General features: G+C 35.2%; 1 protein-coding gene across 2 annotated transcripts in view; it reads right to left on the bottom strand.

The window, feature by feature from the left end:
- Window positions 1–27,785, bottom strand: part of PTPRA (protein tyrosine phosphatase receptor type A) — a 194,249-nt gene that overhangs the window by 44,847 nt on the left and 121,617 nt on the right. The window lies entirely within an intron of this gene.

The raw sequence follows: 27,785 nt of genomic DNA, 5'->3' as shown, positions 1-27,785 counted from the left end.
GAAAGAGTGTATGTGTTGCTAATGATTCTGTGGCACTTCCCAAATTTCAGCCAGGAGCTAAAAAGTTAAGTGATGTGAGATAAGGTATGATCTAATTAACTGCAACCTTTTCCAAATGATGTCATTTTAGGAATTTGCATTAAGAGTAGGAAAAGAAGCAAAAACTAAGAACAACAGTGTTTGCTAGAATATAGAAGCTGGAGTCCAGGAAGATTTGGGTTTAAATCTCATCTTAGAAACCAGCTGTGACCCTAACCATTTTACATCTTTAATTCAATGATCATTTCTATGCTAAGGACTCAAACCCACTAACCTTTCTATTGCTCTTCAATTATACATCTCCAACTGCCCACTGGACATGTCATATAAGATATCCCTCAGATGTTCAAACATGTCCGAAATTCAATTCATTTATCTCCCACCAAAGTCATCTGCTCTTGCTAGCTTTCCTAGTAGCTTGTTTGTATGAAGCTGTCTACATGTTGTTGCATATTTCCATTAGACTGTGGGCTCTTTGAGAGCAGGGAATGTCTTTTATCTTTCTGGCAAATAGAAGGCAGTTAATAAATGTTTAATGTTTGATCCAACAGATACTTACTAGCTGTGTGACTCTGGTCAAGTCATTTAACCCCATTTGCCTCAGTTTCCTCATGTGTAGAATAAGCTAGAGAAGAAAATGGCAAACCATCCTAGTATCTCTGCCAAGAAAATCCCAAATGGGATCATGAAGAATCAGATACAACTGAAAATGATTGAATGACAATAACAAAGGGATAGAGACAGTACCTATGATTTCACTGGTGCAGAGAACCTTAAGGAAAGCTCATTTCTACTACTACATCAATCTGCAGATTGATGCCTTTTCTGGAATTTATAGTGTAAAGGAGTAGACTAGAGTACCAAGAAGCCAAAGTACCAATCCTACAGTCAGTATATATCAGTGAGTCTCCCAGGCTTCACTCTCCATCCACTATCTCTCTATCCATAATATAGTACAAGGGAAGAGACTGACAGTGTTCTGATCTGGCACAGTGCAAAGAATTTCAGATTTGCATTTCTAATGGAGCAGTAATGAACTGAACTAACTATACCCAGAAAAAGAACTCTGGGAGATGACTAAAAACCATTACATTGAATTCCCAGTCCCTATATTTATGCACACCTGCATCTTTGATTTCCTTCACAAGCTAATTGTACAATAATTCAGAGTCTGATTCTTTTTGTACAGCAAAATAATGTTTTGGTCATGTATACTTATTGTGTATCTAAGTTATATTTTAATATATTTAACATCTACTGGTCATCCTGCCATTTAGGGGAGGGGGTGGGGGGGGTAAGAGGTGAAAAATTGGAACAAGAGTTGGCAATTGTTAATGCTGTAAAGTTACCCATGTATATATCCTGTAAATTAAAGGCTATTAAATAAAAAAAAAAAAAAAAAAAAAAAAAGAATTTCAGATTTGGCCTTAGAAAGGCTGCACTCAAATGCTCCCAAACAGGGGCAAGCCACTTACATGTCTGATGTGCAGACCACACACTAGAGCTATGTGGTTGTGAGGATCAAATGAGATAATGCACGAAAAGTACTCTCTGCATCGTTAAGTTCTCTCTATAAGCTCCTCTATCAGAATGAAGAGCTCTTCATTTCTTCCTCCTGGGGGAATAAGGCCTATATCTATTGCATTTTTAACACCCACTTAGTGGCACAGGATGAATTTTCAATATGATAAATTGGAAGCCAGTCATAACTATGAGTTTATCTCCACTCTCAATTTCCTTCAGGATCAGAGGCAGCAAGAGATGAGCTCTGAGGGACAAATGACATCTATGCTACTGTATTCTAATATATGAGTTAGGAGGTATTGTCTTGTATTAAGAAATAAGCAGTTAGAGTATGGGATTTGGAATCAGACATATGTGTTCAAGTACTACCTCTGACACCTGATCTGTGAGACTTGGGGCAGTGCCCCAAGCAATTGTACAGGGCCACAAGTTAAAGAAACATAGAAAGTTTGCATTGGTGAAGAAAACTTCCACTGGGTTTGGTCAGGGAAGAAAGGCCTCTTGTACCATGGCTGTTTGTGGATTTGCTCAGTTTTCAACTCTATAAACTCCACGCAGGCAGGAACCCTGCAGTAGCTACAATTTGTAGCCTGACACACAGGTACTTTAATCATTATTTCATTAAAGGTTTGTTAAATGTTGTAGGCATTCACTTGAAACAAAATATTGGTCTTCTAGGGAATATGGAGATTAGTTAAATAACAATGATTTTTCTGTCCTCTCTCCAATGTGATGTTCTGTGATTATAACATTTGGGTCTAATTGTAAGCTCATTTTTGTTTCTGTTTAAACCTCAAAAGATCCTTTTTCTTTGCTCTTCATTTTCTGTTCCCATGAGTCCCACCCTCCCTTCAGCTCCCAATGTTCTGGGCACTAGATGCTAGAGGTTATTAAAGGCATTGCTTTAAAATTTTTCTGGATCGTATGTACCTCTTTCCTCCTGTACTAAGGATTGAGAGTTGCCTCTGTACTCATTCTGTTGCTTCTTTAAGCAACAACAGACTGATTAATGACTGATGTAATTCTATATTTCAGAAGAACCTAAGTGAAGATAGATGTCCAAGGATACCAACTTTTCATTTAGGGAAAAAAAAAATTTTGCAATTCACAAATGTATGGCAATATTGGCTGTAGAAGAGTACATCTCCGGCAAGAAATGGGAGATGAGTCATGCAATGTGGGAAGTTCCCTGCTTTGTGTGACACAATGGAAATCACATATTGTACCCCACCCTACCTCCACAGATTACGTCTCAGTATGGCAAACTTTTCCAAACTATAGGGTGTCCTCCTCTGCCCTCTACCCCTCGCTGTTAAGAGGAAAAAAGAAGTGGAGGCACGTGAAGCAAAAGCCAAAATTACAGGATATTTCTCATACAAATACAATAAATATACTCATTTGATTTTTAATTGTGAAAACAAAGTTAAAAATCAATGTCTAAATCAGGACCAATATGGAGAAAGCATTCCAACTAACAGGGAAATCTAGTATAGAGATTGTTTAATACGATGTTTAATCCTAAAAATGGTATTATAAGAATATAATATGGCTGTCGATGAATAAAAAATTCTGATTTTTCAAAAAAAGGGATAAAAATTTTACTACTTATTTGTAATATTTTATTTGTGCAAAACAAAATTTTCTGTGATTCTTTTAAAGAAAAAATACTGGATTAGTTATTGAAAAAGAGGAGCAGCTAGGTGAAAAGAGCATTTGACCTGGAGTTGGGAAGACTTGAGTTCAAATTCGACCTATATGACCTTGGGCATGTCACTCAACTCTGTTTGCCTCAGTCTCCTCATCTATAAAATGAGAAAGAAATAGCATACCACTCCAGTATCTTTGCCAAGAAAACCTTAAATAGGGTCACAAAGTTGGCTATGACTGAAATGACTTAACAAATGAAAAAAAATTGTATAAAAGTAGTGCTATTATTAATGATATCATGTTTTGAAAAACTCTGCATGTGGAGAGAAAAAAAGTCTATCCCTTCAATTATATTAACAATATTATTATGGTTACTATTTTTACAAGTTGTAAATATGAAAATCATAAAGCATTTTAAGTCAGCAAATAGCTATGCATATTTCTATTATATGTTTAAATTTATGTTGTTATACCATTATAATAAATTCTTAATTTTATTTGCATATAATGTAGGCTAAGAAAATTATTTGCATAGTTTAAAAAAAAAAACATGGAACAGAGCCTTCACTCACCCTATATATTTAATCAGATGCCAAATTTTTCTACCACCATTACATTTCTTGCATCTGTTGCCTTCTTTCCACCATATAAATGTCTCCAGGGTAGCGCTCAATCACACCATTGCTTAACTTTCTGTCACTTAATAATCTTCGAATCTGGGCAATCTCTAATTCTAATTTACCTACTCAGATCTCTGGACTCCTGAACATCAATGAAGGGAATAATGAAATCGTACTGATTTCACTCATAAGTTTTATGCAACATAATTCCAGTTGTACTCTCACTGATATGAGAATTCCTCTATTCAACAAAGCTCATCTATCACATTTTCCACAGTGGTTTCTAAATTTCTTTTTAAGGTTCTTGTCACATTTATTTCTTTAAAAATAAGTTTATATTGATACTCTGTTTTATATCACCTATATTTCCTAGTGCAGCCTTCTACCACCTCCTTCCAGAAAGTGGATGGAGATAGTGTATATTTTGGATGGAGATTTATTAAATTTTTATTTATAATTTATACAAATTACATTTATACAAATACAGATTTTTCAAAGATTTTTTGGTTTTTATATTACCTCAATTTTTTCCTTCCCCCTTCCCACAGAATCATTACACATAATGTATTTTTTTAAAAGAAGAACTATAAACAGGAAGAGAAAAAATCTAGCAAAACAATTTTTTAAAATCCAGTGATACATCAAAAAAATCTAATATTTACAAGTGTGCACATCCATGCATCCCCTTTCCCCACCTCTTCAAAAGAATGGCTCAGTCTCTCAAGTAGCCTTAACTAGAGCTTATGTGTCACCATGTCTGACTCATTTTAAATTTTTCTGTGGTTGTTCATGTCTTTCTACGTGCATTTATCATATTTGCTGCTTCCTACTGCACAATAATATTACATTATATTTTTCTATTACAATTTTTTGAAGCACTTCTCAAAAGACATCTACTTTGTTTCTAATTCCTTGTTATCACTAAAAATGCTACTATAACGGTTTTGGTATATATGAAAATATAAATATAAATATATAAATTAATTTACATACATATAAATATTTTGATTTTGATTTAAGTGAAAACTTTCTTTTTGTCAGTGACCTCCTGGTGCAAGTTACATACCTAGCAATGGAATCTCTAATCATTTTATTTGCCTAACTCCAAAATGCTTTCCATTATTATTATACTAATTAACAGCTCCCCCAATAATGTATTAGAATGCCTGTCTTTCTACAATCTCCAGCACAGAATATTCTCAACTTTTGTCATCTTTGTCAAGTTGCTCAGAATGAGCCATTCGTTATAATAAAAGGGAAAAAAAGAAAAGAAAACAACAGTTCAGCAAAACATATGAAAATTCTTTCACCTCCACAAAGGGAGAGAAATGCCTTTTCATCTCTTTTTTTGGACTCATACTTAGTCACTACATACTCAGACACAACATTTCCTTTTTCTACCATCTATACTGTTCTGTATACATTTTTCCCGAGTTTGATTCAGCATTTTCCTGGGTTTGCATCAGTCCTTATTATTTTTCCTATGCTTCTCAGTATTAATTGTTTCTTACAGCACAGTAATATGCCATTATAATTAGGTTAATATACTTGTGTTATATTCCTGGATGCTGTTGTCCCCTTAAAACTGCTAGTCAGCTCTGGGAGTGAACATTAGGGGTAATGGTTAAACACCTAGACATAATAGCTCCTGTTATAAAAGAAATATCTCAAGGTTCTGCCCAGAATCATGTCATAGTCTATCCTATCTTTTCAGAAATAACATTATGATTACAAATGGTTCATGGATTGAGAGAGAAGTCATCCAGTACAAGTAGAGAAGGGGAGCAACTGGGTACTTCCATTTTCTTAGCATCAGATCTTCTTAAGGATGATGAGGATTGCTTTTACCAAGAGAGTTCTGAAGGAGCTACTTCTAAATAACTGGCAACGGATCCCTTGTTGGTTCTCACTTTCTTCAGGGAATTGGGATAGATGGCCTCTAATTTTCCTTCCAGCTCGTCATTTGTGATTCTATGATCCTGTATGCAACAACTTATTTAGCCATTTCTCAATTCACATCTTGCCCATTTCCAGTTCCTTTTACTTCCCTCACCACCTCTCTCATCTGGTAGATTAGTCTCCCCGACTCTTTTCATTCTTCTCATCAACATATAATGCAATCACTCACAGGTCTTATCTAAATAGACTCTCTCCATGACTCCTAATAGGGTTCAGAGAGGCCACATATATTATCTTCTCACAGTTTATTCTTGTTTGTCAATTATCACTATTCATTCATGGTTTCTATGTTATGTTTCTCTTAATCCTCGTGTTTGAACTTTAAAGTTTCTATTTAACTTTGGTCTTTTAATCAAGAATATTTGGAAGTCTTCTGTCTCATTTAGGATCCATTTTTTCCTTGGTAGTATTATATTCAGTTTTTATTCTTGGCTGTAAGCCTCTATTCTTTCCCTTCTAGGAAAGTTTCTCATTCCTTTATGTGGTGGCTGCTAAATTATATGTGATCCTAACTATTGTTATTCAATAGCTTTCTTTCTGGCCATGTTTAGTATTGTTCTTTGACCTGGAAGTTCTCAATTTTGGCTATAATGCTATTGGGGGTGGATGTAGATTTTGTTTTGTGGTTTCTTTCAGGAAGTCAAAGGTGAATTCTTTCTATTTCTACTTTGCCCTCTGATTCTAAGAGATCTGGGTAGTTTTTACTATTGCTACAGTATTTTGGCATAACAGTAGTTATGACATTCAATAAACATATTTTATCTTGAAGAGAAAACTCAATAAGCATTTACTGAGCAGTGTGGTATGATTCAATCTTATCTTAGATATTTCTTAGTTATGAGATTCAATTTTATTAAGATCTATTTTCCAAGTCAGTTGTTTCTGCTATAAGATATACTTTTACATTGTTTTTTTTTTTTTTTTTGTCTTCTGTCTTTGTTTTAATAATTCTTGTTAGCCTATTGTATCATTGATTTCTACATGGTCCACTCTAATTTTCAGGGAGTTTGCTGTTTGAGCAAGATTTTATACCTCTTGTGGCAAGTTGTTAATTCTATTTCCACATGACTAATATTGAAACAACCTTCCTTAATTTTTATTGGCAAGTGGTTGGCTATAAGTATCAGATATCCTATCAATCAGCTGTGTTGAAGTAAGCATTTTGTTTAAGTACGGTTTTAGTTTTTATAAATAATACCATAAAGAGGCTATTGAGAAGTGATTGTTGTTATAAAAAATTAGCAAAACACACACACACAAATAGACAGTGAGGTATTTCTCTCCTTCCTGTCCATATCATCACATTTCAACTTCAATCATACTTATGTATACATGCAATGTCCAACTTATTAAACAATAAAGTCCTTGAAGTTAAAAAAAAAAATCTGTTTTAGATCTTTATATCACCAACAGTGAACAAAGGTCACAGAATCTCAGACTGGAAAATGCACACAGAGGCCATCTAATCCAACACATACAGGAATAAAATTCTACAATACAGAAGACAAGTAACCATCAAGAGTTTTCTTAAAGATTTCTAGAAAAGGAAAAACTACTACCCTTTGAGCAGTCTCTCTTTTTGGATTTTGTTCTAATTGTGAGGAAGGTTTTTTTTTGGGGGGGTGGGGAGTAACCCCAATGCCAAACCTAAATTTGCTGTTTATAACGTCCAATCATTGCTCTTAGTTCTGATCTTTTGGGCCAAGCAGAAAAAAAAATTAATGCTTTTTCCCCATGATAGTTCTTCAGAGATTAGTCTTTTTTTTTCTTTTTTTAAACAAAACATCAGGTATTATTTAAAAGGATGCTCATGTACTGACATTAATAGAGCTTTTGTCACACTACTGTAAGCACATTGCTAGATATCAATAGAATAATAGGTCACTTGTGATTCCATCACCTTCTAAAAGACAGTGTGTCAAAGCAGAAAGTCAGGAAAAAGGGTTGGGAATGGGGGAGACAGAAAATCCAGTGTGATAAGAGGCTTTTGTTAATCTGATAGTATTACCAGCTTCCCTATTTTTATTTGGTTCACCACATTTCCCAAAGCAAATAGATACTTAGCCCTAACTTCATACAGTAAGTTATCCTTTGTCCACAGCATACAAATCTAGCATGACCTGTCATTCATCTCCCCTTCCTTAGAAGTAAACACTCCTAAAGTTATTGGCAACAATATGGGATTAACAATGAACTGAAAAGAACCAGCTACATCCAATGAAAGAACACTGCCATCTAGGGGAGGGGGTGGAGGGAAGGAAGGGAAAAGTTGGGACAGAAGTGTTTCCAAGGGTCATTGTTGAAAAATTACCAAGCATATGTTCTGTCAATAAAAAGCTATAATAATTTTTAAAAATACAAGTAACAGAAAAAGAACCTACAAAAAAACCAATGAGCTGAAAAACCCCATATCATGTCTTTATAGTAACCAAGCACAAGTTCTAGACTGCAGTTGAAACAAGAATCACAACTAAGAGATTTAAAGTCAAATCTGAATCAGCTAATAGACTGAAGTCTAAAAACATCTTCTAGGTAGAAAAAAAAGGTCACATTCCTAATTCACTGGGAATTTTAAGAAATAGCTTTGATAACATTTAGTATCATACTAAATTACTAGAAAATTGCTCATCTGAAGGATGAGAATTCAGTGTGCTTTGTGTTTGAGACCTGTCCTGGCCTGCTCCATCAGGAACATAGAGCACTACCTCAAAGCCCCTGCTTCTGGTCCTGCAATCCCATTACTACTCTACCAGTATGTATCATACTATACTCTACAATTCATGAAGAAATTCTAGAAGCAAATAATCATAAAAACTTTGATCTGATTTTAGAAATTATCTATTCCAACATACACTTGAAGAGGAATCTCCGCTATAACATCCTACCTCCCACTTGCAGACCTCCAGTGATGCAAAATTTACTTTTTGTTACTACCCATTCTATTTTTGGTCAATCACCTTGCATTATACCTAAATATGTCTCTCTACATTCTTTATTCATTACTTCTAATTTTTCTCTCAAGGACAAAATGGAATCTCAGTTGGAAAGAACCTCCGAGGTCATCTAGCTCAGCCAGTGACTGAATACATCTCTTAACAAATCATGACCTAGCTTCTATATGAGGACCTAAAATTACAGAGACTCTACCCCCTCCCAAGATAGTCCATTTATATTTTCTTTTTTTTCACTTCTTTAACATATAAACTTTTATCTGGAATAATCTTAAGTAACAGAGCAAATCTCTTTTCCATTCTCAGGTACTGACATCAGTCTCGCTGAAATTCAGGGATTTTTATATTTAAAAAGCTTTCATTTAGAGCAGGAATGGAAAGAAGGAGGTCATTATAGCTCTGATGGTTAAAAAGAAATGTCTGGGATACCCAGAAATGGAGGGGAAGACAGCTGAAGGAATATTAATCAATCAATAACTATTTGAGTGCCTACTATGTGTCAGAAAACCATTGTGTCTGGGAAGACTATATGTTTGGGAGTAAGGTAAAAGAAGTAAGGAAAACTAAGAGGGGGCTAAGTTATGAAGGGCTCTGAATGCCAAATGGCATTTTGTGTTTGCTTTTGGTGGTAACAGGAAGCTACTGGAATTTTCTGCATAAGGGAAGTGATATGATAGGACTTGCACTTTAGGAAATTCACTTTAGTGGCTGAATAGAGTTTAGGCTGGTATGGGGAGAGACTTAAGGCAGGCAGACCCCCATTCATCTCCTACAAAACCAACTTATACATTCTGGAACCAACGTCAACAATGAGGACAGCAAAACTTTGGCAAATTTAAACCCATAAGATAGAAAGGAGGCAATATGGAACCCAGAGGCAGGTAGAAAGTCTTTCAAAACCACTAAGAAAATGTAAAAAGAGTAATTATGTTATATAAATGAGGTACAAGAGCCAAGAACTGATACAAAGGAATTAGATGGGGGAGCAGAAAGCTGGTAGTTCTGGGAACTACTCATTGTGAATGGGTTAAAGAAGGAACAATACATACATGTATAGTTATATATAAAAGTTTTGTAAACTTATAAAGAAATAAAAAGGGTGGGGAATTAGGATAAAGGGGTTTATAGAAGGGTATATAGATTAAAGGGAATGGGATAAGTTACGCAGATTAAGAGGAATGGGACAAAGAAGGAGGGCAAAAAGTGAGGGGAAAGGATAAAGGAGGAATCTTTGGAGACAAGGGTAGGTCAAATAAAAAAAAAGGAAAGGCAGAGATAGAAGTAAAGCAGAGTCAGCTGGGATGGGAAATAAGAGATTTATATAAATATAATAATAATGATTAGGAGTAGAATTTATTAGAAAAAAGGAAGGGTAGCAATCATTGATCTCAGCTAAAGCAGATTTAATCAAAAGAAAAAGATAGAAACGACACTGTATGTCAGCCATATTAATCAATATTGTTTTAGACTATTTAAAATAACTAGATAGCATAAAGCTGGAATAGTGCTATTGTGTAGGAAATCTTGAGGTGGTGAATTTACGAAAATATGGAAAGACTTGGATTTGTGGAAGATGATATTATCTACCTTCAGAAAAACAGAAGATAGTGTGGCCTTACATAGATGTAAGCTGGTGGCAATAAGAAAGGAACAGAGAACTGAAACCCAAAGACTGAACAAATGCAGTGCCCTTTTTTTCTTTCACTTAATTTATTTTTTCTCATTTACATGTAAAAACATTTTAAAATATTTTTTAAAATTCTGAGTTCTAAATTCTCTCTGTCCTTCCCTCTCATTTCTTCCCTGAGAAAGCAATTTGATATAAATTATACTTGCACAGCCATGCAAAATATATTTCCATATTGGCCATATTACAAAAATAAAATAAAAAGTAAAAAATAAAACCCCTCTCTCCCTTCTTTTCCTTCCTCCTTCCCTCCCTCCCTCCCTCTCTCTCTAGCTTTATATTTTCAAAACATATGCATAGATAATTTTCAACATTTACCCTTGCAAAACCTTGTGTTCCAAAATTTTTTGCCCCCCTTTTCTCCCATCCCTTCCCCTAGTTGGCAAGTAATCTAATATGTTAAACATGTGCAATTCTTCTATACATATTTCTACAATTATCATGCTACACCAAAAAAAAATCAGATCAAAAAGGAAAAAAATGAGAAAGAAAATAAAATGCAAGCAAACAACAACAAAAAAAGTGCAAATGCTATGTTGTGATCCACATTCAGTCCCCATAGTCCTCTCTCTGGGTACAGATGGCTCTCTCCATCATAAGACCACTAGAATTGACCTGAATCATCTCATTGTTAAAAAGAGCCATGTCCATCAGAATTGATCATCACACAATCTTGTTGCTGTATACAATGTTCTCCTGGTTCTGCTCATTTCACTTAGCATCAGTTCATGTAAAGCTTTCCAAGCTTTTCTGAAATCATACTGCTGATTGTTTCTTAAAGAACAATATTATTTCATAACATTCATACACCATAACTTATTCAACTATTCTCCAACTGATGTTACTCTTCTTTCTTGTCTATTCATAACCTAACTGTGCTTTAAGATTCAGTTGAGGCAGCAGAGGAAAATGAAGACTCAAAGATTTCTTCCAGTTCTAAGTCTTTGTTCTTGTGATCCAGTTCAAATCCTTATATCTTCCATGACATCCTTCCTGACTGTATTGATGCCTCGCCCTTCTTTGAATAAATCTGTAAAGCACTTATTTGGCTAAACTTTTCATTTTGAAACTTCAACTGTATATTGTCTTACATTGTTCCTAACTCTTTTATATGTGCTTGTCATGTCTCCCAAACAAGATGATAAATTCCTTGAAGACAGAGACCATGTCTTATATTTCTCTTCTAACTCACCTTCCTCCATCTTTACTAGGTAATATAGGTATAATACTAGGTAGAAGTTCAATTATTCAAGGAATAAAAGTGACAAAAAGCTAGAATAGAATTGTGATTATAGAAATGGATGGAAAAGCAATATTCAAATATTAGACCAATACAAGATGACCTTATGGTCTGAAAAAAAAAAATAATTGTGGAAACTGTGAAGGGTACCCACTAGATTTACTAGGGAAAATTGATTTGATTTGACATATTAATTTTTAGCCTTTCCCCTAGGGAATTTCAAAATGAATTTTATGAAAGAAAAGTCTGAAAACTCAATAGTTTTGAGGCCGTGACTCACAATTAATTATTTTAAGAAAAGATAGCATACATCAGGAATATTGTAGCCCCCCAACAAGGACACAAGAAAACTTTAATGTCATGACAACACTGTTGATGGACTCATTTGGTAATTAAGACTATTTTGCTTTTTTCAAAGCTTCTCATTAATTATATTTCAATTGCAAGTACAAGACACAGCATGCCAGAAAATAACCTGTTGTGTTATTCTGTCAGTGACAGCCTCCTAATCCCTTTCATTTACCAGGAAATATGGAATTAGCAACACAAAAGGGAAACACACCTCTGCCTATGGTTCCAAGAAAATGCTTGTCATTTGCACTATTCATTAGAGTCCACTTTAAAGCTGAACTCCTTATACTCTCAAAGTCTAGAAAACTCAAGTGCTAAAACTAGAATATCTGGTAACATATCAAGATAAAAAACCCATATCATTATAAGCCAAGTATGTCAAATCTTCCCTAGGCCTCCCTTTGAGAAAAATCCCTGGAAGTTTTGTAGTTCCCAAAGAGAGATGCTGGCCTGTTGTCTAATGAACACTCAAATGTAAAGATTTATTCTGAGCCTCTAATTCTAGATGTCCTACTACTAAATAGGATCAAGAGAACTTACCTGTAAATGAAGGGTTGGGTGAAATGATTTCTAAGGTTCTTCAGAGATCCAAATCTTAAGAGTTTATGAAATTTTTTTTTCTATAAAGGTTGATTTAGTTCAACCAACATCTGCCTGTCAGGTTAGATACTATGCAAATTAGTTGAGTTACAAAGACAAAAGTGCTAAAATTTCAGTCCTAAAGGAGTTCATAATAGTTGGTTAATAATAATATCAATATGTATACAATATTAAGGTTTGCAAAGTGCTATACATATAGATAGATAGATAGATAGATGGAATGTGTGTGTGTTCATCCTAATAACTTTGAGCTATTATCATCATTTTACAGAAAAAGAAAATGAGAAAGGTTATTGGTCCATCAATCTATAAACTTATAGGTTTTCCTTTTACCACCATTACTTTAATCTCTCCTCCAGTAAGATTCATTCCATTTATACCTGCCACTTTCTAGAAGCTGCTAGAATATTCCACTTTTTTTTTCTCAGAGTTCTAAACATGACTCCCAGTCTTTCTCTCTCTAATTCCTGCCCCCAAACTAGGAGACTTCAACATACATATTCATAATAATAATCCTAATGATGAAGGAATAAATCCTTCAATTTATTCATCTCTTATGATCTATCCTCTCTACCCCACCTCAAACACAAAGATGGTCATGACTTTGACTCATCACTTCCTCGTTCATGAATTCTATCTGATCTCCATACAATGACCTCTAAACCCCTCAATGCCTCAATTCTTTCCCAGGCTATCACCTCTATGACAGCTACACTCTCCTCGTTCCCCATCTTGACCTCCTGGCGATCCAATTCGATTCTAATCTGTCCTCTTCTCTTGAAACCCTTGTCCTCTTATCATATTGCCAATGGGGCCCTGCCAAACCTCAGTCTTGGTCACTTCTACCATCTGCTACCTTCCCTCCTAGGTAAATGCTGCTAAATGAAGCTGAAGAAAATCAAGAGGCCACACTGCCCTTGTCACTACAAATTTGTAAAACCCTAACCAGGCCCTCACAGTTGCAAGGCATTCCTTTTACACATCTTTCTCCCATGATTCCACTCATGAGAGCAGCCTTTCCAAACCTTTTTATCCCTCCTCAAACCTTCCACAGGCTCCCCTGGCTTCTTAACTGAACACACTTTTCTCCTTAGATTTTCCAGAAAATATTCTTTCCTGGTTCTTTTCCTACCCATCTGACGATCCTTTGGTTAATCATTCAGCTCCTGGATGCTAACTATACTATAGTGCTCTGTCCTGTTCTCTATTTTCTTCTGCCTCCACACTATTTAACTTGATGATCTCATTAGTTCTAGTTCAAAAGATCAGTTTTAGAGCTGGAAGAGACCTGGGGAACATTTGAGTCTAATCACTTATTTTATCTTCTTTTCAGTGTTTATCACAATTAATTAAAGATGTACTATCCTCAATGAGTAAAGTGCCACAGACCCCATCTTTTTTAGCTTTAAATTTTCTTTTGGTTAAATTAATGATAATTTCTTTGCCCAAAATTAAATTATATATAGAAAGGAAGGATATGTCTTCCCAGTTTGGATATATAGTACTAAAAATGATTGGTACTTTTAACTATACCATTTATAAATGGTAATTCATTTATAAATTTTATGTTGGCTATAAATTTATTTATACTGTAATTCATTGTATATATTCTGGTTGTGTTTTTCTTTTTATGCTCTGTGCATTACTTCATATGTCTTACCATGTTTCTATGAATTCTTTCATATTTGTAACTCTTGATGGTACAGTAATAACCATATCCATATAAATGCCGGGGGTGTGAAACTCTATGCCCTTTAATCTGTAAAATTATCACTCTGAAATTGTGTCCCCTTTTGATCTGTTAAAGAAGGGAGATTCCTGGTCTCCTAGGCTCCATAGAGTCTATGAGAGAACATATTTCTCAGGCTGGGCCTTTTTAAGGCAAATCACCTGATATTGAGTGACTGAAACTCCAAGTATCTAGGCCTGGGGCTGGGTGGGAGGTGGAAGGGGTGAGGTGGAGGGGGTATTGGCTTTCTTTTTAACCTGAAACCTGAGTCTCAGATTTCCTATTAAAGGGCAATTTTGGGCTCATTTCTTTGCAGAGATGCAAAGCAAGACAATGTCTTGTCAAAGAATCTCTCTCTCCTTGGCACAGCTGCCTGTCAGGACCCCTGCCCACTGTGAAGATATTCTCTTCTCAGTGTTAACGCCTCTGTTTATCTCTGCCAGGATTTCTCTTCTAGGACCTTTATCTCTCTGCCAGGACTTTGTCACTCAGAAGTCAGTCTTCCTAGCAAAAGATGACTTCTGCAGTGCCAACAATAAACTTCCTTTTGCCAGTGTAATATTCTGACTTTGTGAATTCTTTCATGTTGGACCTGTGCTGACCAAAGAGGGGCTCCCACAACTCTCTACACTGCCATTAACCACATCATAAACATCCATACACACACATCCATCTCTCTCTCTCTCTCTCTCTCTCTCTCTCCAAATCTACGTACCTACCTATGTACGTGCCTACCTATCTACCTATCTTTCAAACCAGAATTCTTCACTTATTCTCCAGGCAATGGAAAATATTTTATTTCTCTTTATTAGAATAGCTAATGCTATGAATATTTTTGAACAAATGGATCTTTACTTGCTATCAGTTTCCTGAGGGATAGAGTCATTAGTGGTAGGAGTTCTGGGTCTACCCAAACTACCATCTTTATGAAGAAACATCCTTAATTACTCTCAAATAAATTAACAAACTTTTGAGATATCCCTTCAAAGCTCTTGCCCAGCTTTCTCAAAAAACAACAGAAAAGAGAATACAATTATTTCATGTATGTTCACTATATTATGCTCTGTTGAGTAAAGCTATTAGTGATTCAAGGACATTTGTAGGCTTCATCAATATGTAATCAGGCTTTTAATCTAGACAGGAACCATCCAAACAGTACTATCTTGCTTAGGATATCGCTATTAATCCTAAATTATTTATGTTTCTTTGAATGTAATCTAATTATTTAGCAAAAAAAAAAAAAAAAAAAAAAAAAGTCTACATAATAATACCAATAACATTAAGGTTTTATATAGAATCTACTAAGTACTAGATATTGTTCTACAAGCTTCCATTTGCTCTTCACAACAATAATGCTGGTGTTATTATATCATCTTTACTTTTCAGTTGATGACAGAAGTTAAGTGATGTATCCAGAATCATAGAGCTGGTATATTTAAATCCCCTGAAATGCGATTTAAATTTAGCTCTTCCTAACTCCAGGCCCACCACTCTAGGTAAGCTGCCTCTTACCTTTGTCAGGCTCTGACAAGTACTCTCTGCTGAGATTTTATAAATGCTTATATTATTCAGAATATGGAGGGAAAGCTGCTCACAAATTCCTGGTCTAGAGGGAAGTTCGACTAACCTGAATGAAGCCATTAGCAGTAAGCAGAAGGCTATGAAGCCAAGAGACAAGATGGGAATATACAGACATGGGAGGTTGGGCCTGGAGGTTGGGGGGTGGTAGGAGGAAAGGACATAGGAATGCTTTGTTCTCCATAAAGCCAGTGACAAGTCTAGCAGTCACGAGAAACAAAAACAAAAACAAAATAAAACAATACTACCCCCAAAAAATAAAAGGCCCTTTTATGATCAGGGTGAATACGCAATACAAAAAGAAAATCAGATGATCTACTTAAAATACAGCTATTCCTGATGGGAACAAACTCTTAGTCCAGATTATCATTCCTGATGGAAAGAGAATGAATTAATTGGTGGGAAAAAGACTTCCATTTGCCTATTGGGGCCTTGGTTGTAACTACATCCCTGCCTGGGGTTTATTCTTTTCTTATAAATGACTACTCTAATCCCAAGACCCCCTGGAAACAGCTCCATTGCTCCTTGGCAGTGGGTCTATATCCTTTATTTCCTTCCTTCATTAGTTGTCTCAGGGTAACCTGAGCGCTCTTTAGCTAATGGACCAATGGCAAATACCAGTACTTAGTCAATTATTTCTTTCTAGATTCTCTGCTTCTGTTGTTCAGTTATTTTTCAGTCATGTCTGACTCTTCATGACTCCATGTGGGGTTTTCTTAGCAAAGATAGTAGAGTGGTTTGCTATTTCCTTCTCCAGCTCATTTTATAGATGAAGGAACTGAGGCAAACAGGGTTAAATGATTTCAAGGTCATACATCAACTAAGAGTTTGAGACCAGATTAAGTTCCTGACTTGCAGCCTGGCATTTTATGTACTGTGCCACCTACCTGCCCTTACAGCCTTTGTAATACCATCTAAAACACAACCAAACCAACAAATGAAAGCAGGTGTAAACTTACGCTCCCTAATAACTCACTCATAGGCCTTGGGTCCCACACTTCTCATCCCACAAGAGTCAATTTAATTAAGATTAAAGCCCTGTTAGGACAACTTAGTAAACTCCTCCCCACTGTTCTGCCACAATTTGAATCAAGGTAACTTTTCTTCATCTTTACAACTATACCTATTTTCTTCTTTTCTCTTTGTTAACTTAAAAAAAAGATCTTTTCTCTCTTGTAGTTCATTTTTAACTTTTTAGACAGCTTTTTATCTGTTCTTTAGAATATCCTTATTCTTTCTAAATCTTATCCTAGGCATAAGGCAAGCATAGAAGATATAAACCCTGACTTTGTTTCTCTTTTCACTCTTTCTTCATTTCTCTTCCTTGTCTGTTTCTATTTTATTTTATTTCCTCTCAATCACTAATATAAGTATAAGCAGGAATGTAAATCAAGCATTAATAAATGATTTTCCTAATTGATCTTCCATGTAAGATCATGTTTCCCGAAGAAACAAAGGGAACAAAGCTGATTTTGTTATATATTGAGTCAAACAGCACATATAGAAAAATACTTGTTTGATTCAAACGATCTAAATTCAGACAAATGAAAAAGCCAAAATGTACCATTTCCTCAGTGAAGGTGATATTTTGTACCTTGATTAGGAAAGCATCTAAAACCACAATGAAAATAAAACTCTACATGAAAATTATCTGTTGTAGATAGGTGTTTTATTATTCAGCTATTTTCAGAAAGTTATTTTTCTGTATGGAAGGACTTTAGAAAGAGAATAAACTAAAAAAAAACAGGCATTTCCAATCTGGAAATATGAAATCTCAAAAGACAAAAGGAGTGAAATGGAGGAAATTATGAAGCTCACAAATGGAAAAAACACTTGAACCTTAGCAAAAGCTCCCTTAACAAAATAAGGTTAAAATGAGTATATGATTTAGGTGTAAAGGGTGATACTATATAGGAAAGCAAAGGATAGTTTACCTGTCACATCGTTGGAGAAGGGAAGAATTTATGGCCAAAGAAGAACCAGAGAACATTATAAAATGCAAATTGGCCACTTTTGATTTAAAATTTATATTTTTTTCCATTTTTTTCTCATGATTTTTCCCTTTTGTTCTGTTCTCTCTCAATATGATTCATAAGGAAATATGTTTTTTTAAAAAATGAATGTACATGTTTGACCAAAAAAAAAAAAATTGTTTCCACATGTAATTGGGGAAAATAAAAATAAAAAAAAAAGAAACTTAGAAAAAGAAACTCAGTTGCACTCTGAGAAGAAGGTTTCATGAAGCCTGGAGTTTTTAAAAATAAAAGATGACAAAGCATCAACTCTTCAAGGGATGAATGATAGCATCTTACCCTGAAAAATGTCTACAAATCATAAACAAGGACAAAAGGGTGGATTACAAATGAGAATCAACTCCCAGAACCTTTGGTACTTTGGATTTTTTAAGTACTAAATGACAGCCAGTCAACAAACATTTATTAAGCATTTACTATGTGTCAGGAACTGTGTTGAACACTAAAAGCAAAAATAGTAAAACGACTTAAAACATGCTGAGAATGGCAGATCTCCCAGGTCTTGCTTCCAGCTTATTTCTCAAATCATCTGGAGAGATAACTTCTATGGAGAAGGGGCCAGTCATCTCCAAAACCCACATAAAGGGAGAACAAGCCAATCTAAATGAAGTAACAAGGTACTCTCCATCTGGACACAGACAGGAGGTACTAAGTGCCAGAAAAGTCATACAACCATCATCATCCTGACCACCATCATCCTCTTCCGCTCCTTAGATGATCTAAGACCCTGAATCCAAGAACCCTGGGAATAGAAATACTTCCAATCTAATGAACTGAGCCATCATTCAAGAAAGCAACTCTTGTAAAGATGTAGCTTGGCAACTGCCTCTGTAGAGGCAACAGCCACAGCTATTAAAGACCCAGGAAAGAAAACATTCTTGCTACCAAACTCCTTACACCACCAAATCATTCACCATTGGAAATGGACATCACTTCCTCAAATGAGAATAATATTAAAATTACCATCTGCTTTGCCAGTGATCCCTAAAGATCATGGGAACTTCCATCTGATTTGCAGATAAACATTCTACATTTTTTGGTATGTTAGAATGTAAAGCTCCTTGCAAGCAGGGATTGTCTTTTAAATTTGTAATTGCAATATTTGGCACTGTGCTTTGCATATAATAAAAGCTTAATAAATGCTTCTTTCCTTTATTCATTCCCAGAGCTTATATTCTAATGGGAGAAACAACATAAAAATAACTATACATATAAGGTAACCTAATAAAAGAAAGCAAGAGGACTTGGGGGAGGGAAGGAGGGACAGTGGGGCAAAGAGCAGATGGGTAAAGGTTTCCTGTGGAGGGTGGGTTTTGAGTAGAATTGTAAAAGAAGCCAAGGAAGCTAAGAAGGTGGAACTGAATGGGCAGGCCTCTGGAGTTTATTGAAGTTAGGGAGTTGGGGGTAACATGGTCAGTCCTAAGCTTTAGGGGGAAAAAATCTGGGCAGCTATGTAGAGAACAGATTGGAATAGGGAGACACTTGAGGCAGGAAAACCCAAATGGGGGCAATTGTAATAATCCAGGCTAGAGGTAATGAGGGGATGAATTAGGATATGAATGAAGGGGTTGAGTGGAGAGTAGACACATGGGAGAGTTATTGTGGAGATTGAAACAGGATTTGACAGCTGAGTGTGAAGAGCTGAATTCATATCTAGGCCTTGGGTCTAGGGTCAATATATATATTTTTTTTTTACAATACACAGTCCTCTAATATATATATATCAATATAAACAAAGTCTCAGAAGGGAGAAGATAGTTCTATTCTTTGTCCTAGTAGATCATATCTGTAGAATTATGCTGAGTTTTAGGCAATACATTTTAGAAGATCATTAATAAATTTATTTAAGTCCAATTAAGTAAAATTGGATGACAATGATGTAAAGGAGATTCATGCTTTAGGTGAAGCTAGATATATCCAATAAGATTCCTTTTAACTCAGAGATTCTAGGTATTAAAATTATGTAATAAGAATTATGCAAGCAAATTCAACAAAGGCATGTAATTTATAAAAGCAGCAGCAGCACAAAAGGCAGAACAAAGAAAGGGGAAAAGACTTGTCAAAACTTCTATCCCATCCTCCTACTCACCCAATTTTACTGAATGGGCTTTTCTATATTTCCCTCAATGAGGGTGCTGATCTGTATGTAGACTTGGTAGTTTTTCTATTGAATAAACTTGGCAAAAGAAGCTGCCAAACAGAAGGAAAGTACAGCAGGAAAAGCTGTCTTTTCTTTAAAGCTGTTTAAAGCAAAGTTGCAGGGTCCTTCATAATCAGAACAATCCACCACTATTAAGCATTTATTAAATACCAATGGAACAGCTAATTTAATCCAAGCAATGCCGAGATAAGGGAACATCCTTAGAAATTCTGGAAGGAAGAAGGAACTGGAGGAGAAGGAAAGAAAATTCAGCATTCAGAATTAGGAAAATGATGTAAAGTATATCCACAAAATATCATTATGATTGAGTCATAATTGGATTCTTTAATTGGAAATTCAGCATTATCAGTGGGACATGGTAGAACAGATGCTTCAAGATAAGGTGAAATCAAAAGAAATAGATCTAGTTATAACTAGCTATATTCTCTCTTCCCAGGATCACACAAAGTCTATCCATAGGTTACAACAATAACTTGGAAAAGCTTCTCTTGGCATAAAGGAGACCACTAACAGATTTTCTTTGGACTCTGAGAGCACACTGTTCCATAGAACAATCTTTTGAACATTAGGTCTGGGAACCATTTTCTATTGCTATATGCTAACTAGATTATATCTCCTAAACTGGGTTCAGTTTAGTGACTCTACTTCACTGCTAAGATGTTAGGTCCAAGACACAATTCCTACAACTTCTGTAGTTCTAAAAAGAACAAACAAAAGCTGAAAGAAAAATCAATCATCAGGCAGAAAAAGGAACCAGATTATCTCTAAAGAATTCATTCACTTAGTCCTGTTAACTGTACTGGCCTCCCCACCCCATAAAAAACCTAAAACATTTTAAATTGTCCTATGTAAACAAAATTCTTCAAATAAGTGAGCTATAATGTTACCATATATTTCTTTCTTTTCTTCTTCTTCTTTTTTTTTTTTTTTGGTTGTTGAGGCAATTGAGGTTGAGTGACTTGCCCAGGGTCACACAGCTAGGAAATGTAAAGTGTCTTGAGGCCAAATTTGAACTCAGATCCTTCTGACTTCAGGGCTGGTGTTCTATCCACTGTATCACCTACCTGCCCCAGTTATATTTCTTTATATCACTTCCTTAGTTTCTGTGATTTGACTTTTACTTCCATCACCACTGGCCTCTAAGATGAAATATGACTTCCTTCATTCCAAACCTAATACCCCTTTCTCAATGATCAACATTCTAGATTTCTCTACTTATACCCAACTCTTCATCTAATCTTGGAGGTTAACAAAAAATTGGGGCAGGGGGAAGGGGGAGAGATCACAAACTCCTTTGGAAGTCTGATGAAGGCTATGGACCTTTTCTCAAAATGTTTTTAAAAGCATAAAGTAAAATACATAGGATTGTAAAGGAAACCAGTTGTATCAAAACACACAGAAATTTTTTCTTTTTAATTACACAAACCCCAAGTTAAGAATTATTGATTTATTTAATCATCAAAAGTTATCTGATTCATCCTCTGCATTCCTTTTAGGATTGCCCCTCCTCCAACATTTCCATAGCCATTGCTCTAATACTACCTGAAACATCACATTAATATTTTATCTGGCCTCTTATCTCTCTGGTTAGGCTCTTCCAAATTCGGCATATCCTATGTGAATCTGCTAACTTAACCTCCCTAAAATAGAACTTGGCTACTGTGTGATTCTTTGTACCATTTATCCCTTTCTCTAAAATCTCTAGAAAAAAGTGTACAAGGTCACACAGGACAAAAGGATATCATATATTTTTTATTTATATCACCAATTTTTGAAGTTGAAGAATTCATTAACTGGTGCCCAATCTTTTTTGGTGATATATCCTTCCATGTTGTCCTCAGACAACCAAAGGAGGTTAAAGGTTTGAAGATATACAGAAGTCTAAGACACACATAAACACACACACACATACACACACACGCACACACACACACACACACACACACACAGAGAATTATTTCCTCGAGAAGAATTAAGGGAATACAGTGCTGAAAATGATGAGATCTTAACGGTATTACAAACAACTAAACCAATTATATTTTAATGACCCGGAATCAATTGGTTACTGATATGGCAGTCATTTCCAAATTACATGTCTGACTACAGTTAAGACAATCAATTTGTTAACCCAAAGATCAACATCAAAACAAATGACAATAAAAAATAAAATTCCATGGGGGGCTAATTATGACTCTGAAATGTAACTTGTCAGCATTGAATCAGTAATATGTGTATGCATATATATTTAATGTATTCATAAATTCACAGGTTTCTGTAGGACATATCAAGTTAAGAAAAGTTTGTATCTCATTAAAAGAAGAATGCTATAAAACTTTTTCTTGACCAAAAATTATTGAAAAAATAATACTAATCACTGTCCTTATTACAACTGAAAAAAGGTCACAAAGAATATACCAATAACTATTGACTTATGCCTATTCTCTAAGAGTCTTTCTCAAGTTGATTTGCCAGGTATTCAAATTCTACAGCAGAGAACACAGCTTCGATGGGCTGGCCATGTTGTTCAAATTCTAAATATATATTTGTCTAAAAGATTATTTTAAGGAGAACTCACAAAAAGTCAAAAGAAGTGACAGGCACAAGGACACTCTTGAGGTCTCTCTAAAGAACTCTGAAATCAACTGTGAGACATGGGAGACTCCCAGATACAGAACTGTCCAACACAGTGTGTCTACATCCCAGAAGATGTTATGTTCTATGAGTAAAACAGAGATGCAATAGCTCAAAAGAAACATAAAATGAACAAATTTAGAGACCTTTCCACTCCACCTGTTCATATGGAAGATTCTGCTTGATCTGCGGTCTGATCAGCCCCAGTTAGACACACTACCTTGCCTCTGAGGTAAGTGGTATTATTTTGATTCTCTTTGAGCACCAAAGACAACCTCCACCACAACTACCATTGCTTTCTAACTCTCCAAACTCTTTATGAGAATAATCTACGTATATAATGAGGATGAAAGAACAAGAAGAGGAACAGAAAGACTTTCACAAAAGATATTCTATAGCAGATCATATCTTTATCATTAGATAATTGAGAGTAAAAACAGTATATTGTATTGTGCTTATTGTTTGTTACCTATATAATGCATTTGATTCAACAGAACAAAAATGACATCTTGAAGACCCTTCTCCAATAAGATGTCTCCTATGCATATAATAAAAATCACATCAGAATATCCAGTGATTCTCTCATTATTAAAGTCAGGCTCGGCACCAAATAGGAAGATACACACTCACCAAAGGTTTTAGCTACTATAACGGGCAAAGTCCAACCTAGAGTCCAAATGGAAAAAAAAGCATTTCAAGTAGATAGTAAGATCCTCTAAATAGAGATAATTCTGACTTGGAATCATATTTTACTAATTACATCAAACTTTGAAATACTGCAGAGTCTCCTAAATAAGATCCATAATCATAAGTTTGATGTCAACTAACCACAAAGAGGAAATCAGATGGATGATGGATGCCTACTACCCAGGTTATATTATGCAGGTGAATTTTGTATATTTTATTGTTGTTTAAACAATTAATGGCAGTTAGGTGGTGCAGGGAATAGAGTGGGGAACCTGGATAGTGGATAGAGGCTTGGAGTTATAAAGATTCCTCTTCCTGAGTTCAAATCTGATTTTACACACTAGCTGGTGACCCGAAGGAAGTCACTTCATCCTGTTTCCTCAGTTTCCTCATTTGTAAAATGAACTGGAGAAGGAAATGGCAAACCACTTTAGTATCTCTGCAAGAAATCCCCAAATGGGGTCATAAAGAGTTAGATATGACCAAAATAATTCAACAAGAACAACAGGAATTATTTGAAACAGATACAAAATGGGTCTGAGTCTTATTTGGCCTACTTTCACTTTTGCGGTGCTCACAAATTTGGTCTATTAGTGCACGTATCATAAACAGACACTGGAAATGGACAATGAACTGGTTCCAGGAAAAAATTAAATAGGTGAAATGCAAGGCTTTTAATGAAACAAAGACTTATCTTTTCAACACAAATATTCTTCTGGTGTTAGCAAATGGCTACAAATTACATATTTCTATTCATCAAAGAATTGAAAATACAAGTCATCCAGAGGTCAATGTAAAGCCACATGATAAGCATAAGGAAGTTGTATCATATTACGAATGAAAAATATGCCACAGAAATGATTTTAAAAGTTTATCAAGTAATTGTAGAAATATGTATAGAAGAATTGCACAAGTTTAACATGTATTGAATTACTTGTCTAGGGAAGAGGGTGGAGGGAAGGGAGGGAAAAAATTTTGGAACACAAGATTTTGCAAGGGTAGATGTTGAAAAATATCTATGTGTATGTTTTGAAAATAAAAAGCTTTAATAAAAAAAAGTTTATCATAGAGATGTAAAATAATCCTATAACAAGAACAAAGAATAAAAATATGAAAAAATGCACAGGCTTCAATAAATGAAAAGAGTAACTAATAGCCTATATTGATTGGACCCCCTGCAGCAAATTTATGGAAAGATATGACAAGAATGAAACAGAGTGGGAAGGTTTAAATAAGTTATGAATTGTACTTGTGGAGGGGATACCCACAAGCCTGAGAGTACAGATCCATTTGAATACTGACAAAGTGAATTATTTTTGTTGATAGTCAATTTTGTAACAAAATACATTTTTTTAAAGGAAATGGAATAAAAGCTCTCAATGTGGATGTCTGTATATATACTCACATGCATATATATAATGACTGAAAAAAGCAGATATGCCAGTCACATAATAAAAATCAAAGATAACAGATGGACAGTGTGACTGGCACACTAGTACCACTGAGAAAAAGAAAGAAAAGGGAGAGTCTCTAGCATACTGGGCAAAGTTTCATTCCAGTTCATATCAATAATCAAATTCATATCAATATGGATTTCAGATAAAACATGAACATGAATCAAATGCAAAAAGGCATAATTCTGTATGAAAGTACTGTGATCTACTCACATCAAATCATAGAAAACAAAAAATAAAAGACTGTATTTTTTTCTTCAAATAAGTAACCTATAATGGCTAATTACTTGTGATAGACCTCCACAATATGGCCAAAAAATGATGCTTTTCTTTTTCTTTCCCTAAATTCAAGTCAATATAACAAGCATTTAAGCAATACAAACATGAAAAATGAAAGTCTCATGCAATAAATGGAAAGAGAGGTTTCCAACAATTAAGTATCTGACTTATATCTAGTACATCCCCAGAGAATCACAGTAAATTAGAGAAAGAACTTGACAGTAGGAATCTACATGGAAATCTATCTTCAAGTCAACTTCTGGCCTATGGGAACAAATCAAATTTCAGGAGCACAAAATAAGAAAGGACACAGGGCTATATGCAGAGGAAAAAAGTATAGGAATTTTAATATTAGCATCTAGGTCTTAATCCCAGCTCTGATATTTACTCCCTAGGTATTCCTAGATAAGTCATTTAAATATCTCTGGGTCTGAACTGCATCATTTGAGATTTCTCTATGCCAGGGCTTCTCAAACTTTTTTCCATTCAAGACCCCTTTTTGCCCAAGAAATGTTTACATGACCCCAGGTATAGAGGTATATAAAATAGATATACAAATCAAACATTTATTGATAATAAATCAAAAAGGAATTTATTTTAAAACAATTCTTTGGCATACATATAATTTTATCATTTCTTAAAGAGGAAATAAAATTTGCATACTAATGAGATGGATGTATTTGTTTTTATATAAAGAATTAAATCTTGGTGAAATATGTGATACCTTTCATTGCTGCCAGGTTTTTTTTTGTTTTTGTTTTTGTTTTTTTTGCTACACTCATATTCAGTGACGCAACCCCATATGGAGTTATAACCTGTGAAGTCCGGGTTAGCACCCTGGATGCTTTAGAATCAGCCAAGTCAGGATAAGCAAAAGTCCTTGGTCTTTATTCTGGTCTTTAGGGGGAAAAGTGAAGGGAATAGACACAAGTTCTCCACAACCTCCCTTTTCCACTGCAAAAGTGACTCTGGCTTGTTTTACTCCACCCCCTAATCCCTCCTACAATTCTCTATACACCAAAAGATGGAGCCAGCACAGAATAGTGGGAAGGCCCATCTTCCAAGCATATGTTAATAGAGTATTGTCCAATAAGTAATTAGCCTTAAGTGCTCAATTGTCTGATTCCAGTGCACTTACTCAGAGTTTCAGTCCTTTACAGTAGGACTTTAAGAAGCTTTGCTCTATACCAATGAAATCATGTGTCTAGCCCTACTGCTGTTTTTATCTCTATTCACCACAGTTTGTTCGGTTATTACCCATTTTATAGGCATGTACTTTCCCCCGAGTTTTTTGTTACTACCAAAAAAATGTTGCCATAGTTTTTATATGCAGAATTTCCCTCTGTTTTCTACCTCCACGAGGTATATGCTTAGTAATGACATCACTGACTTAGTTACTTAAAATCTTCATTGTATTGAATGTACTTCTGTACCTTGCCAAAAGTATTTGAGGCATTTCTGTACAGTTACATTTCAGTACAGTTTTTCTTTCCTTTCTTTCTTAGATTCATTATGACAAAAAGATATGGACTACAAGTAGAATACAGAAACTACAGAAAAGAGAGAAAGGACCAGACTCACAATTTTCAGTCCATGTGGTAGCAGGAGTGGGAGATTAGACAGATTGCTTGAGTAGTGTTGATGATTTACCTCTTTGCTATTATCACATATTTACAAATTAAACTATTTTACTCTCATTACTAAAAGAGGTCAAAGTACTTGTGAACAAATGAAATCTAAGAGAAAGGAGAGATTTACAAGTAAAATGGGAACAAATGAGCCAGTCAGACTATTTGAAGCCTTGAAGTAACAGGGACTCAATCTGTTGCATTCATGAGGGCCTACTGTTAACTCTGATAAGAGTGAAAGCTTTAAAAATCACCGTTAAAGACCTTGGATCTCGACAACTTGATTGTTCCCTCCAAGTAACAATTTCTTCCTCTCACTCCAATCCTCCCAGGTTACCACAAGTAGCTAAGCCCTAGAACTGCCCAGAGGATGAGGGATATGTCTAAGATACCAGTGCTTAGCACACTTTCTGGCACATAATAATAAATTGACTAACTAACTGATACCAAACCAAAGTTTGAAAAAGATGAGGCTCTGAGAGAAGAGAGCATTCCTCTATCCATTAGCAACTGAAGATATCACACAGAGGAGATTGTGAGGTAGTAGCTGGCTAGTTTTCTAACTATGCTTTTACCTGAAGACCTGCATGCACAATTTTCCCAGGGACTAACTAAGGTTAGTGTTTTGATAAACTTTCAAAGACTAGCTGTGTCCCTAGAAGCAACCAGTCAATTGGTAGCTAAGCATTAACTGTAAGCTGATTGATAGAATAAACTAATTCCTTTTGGGTAAAGTAAATGGTAGTACAGTGGAAAACATTTTGAATCTGGAGCCAACAGACCTGTATTCAAATCCTGACTCTGTCATTTGTTAACTATGTGATCCAAGCCAAGTTGCTCTACTTCTCTGGGTCTCAAGCTCCTGGTTGGTACAATGAAGGAAATGGACCCTGGAATCTTTAGGCTTGAGATTTTTAATCAAGGGTCAATAAGCTTTAAAAAAAATTATAATTGTATTAGATATAATTAGTTTTCTTTGTAAACCTA

Source organism: Sarcophilus harrisii, chromosome 6 (assembly GCF_902635505.1).
Source record: "Sarcophilus harrisii chromosome 6, mSarHar1.11, whole genome shotgun sequence".
In the NCBI taxonomy this organism is placed as follows: Eukaryota; Metazoa; Chordata; class Mammalia; order Dasyuromorphia; family Dasyuridae; genus Sarcophilus; species Sarcophilus harrisii.
This window is presented reverse-complemented; position numbering and strand designations above follow the sequence as displayed.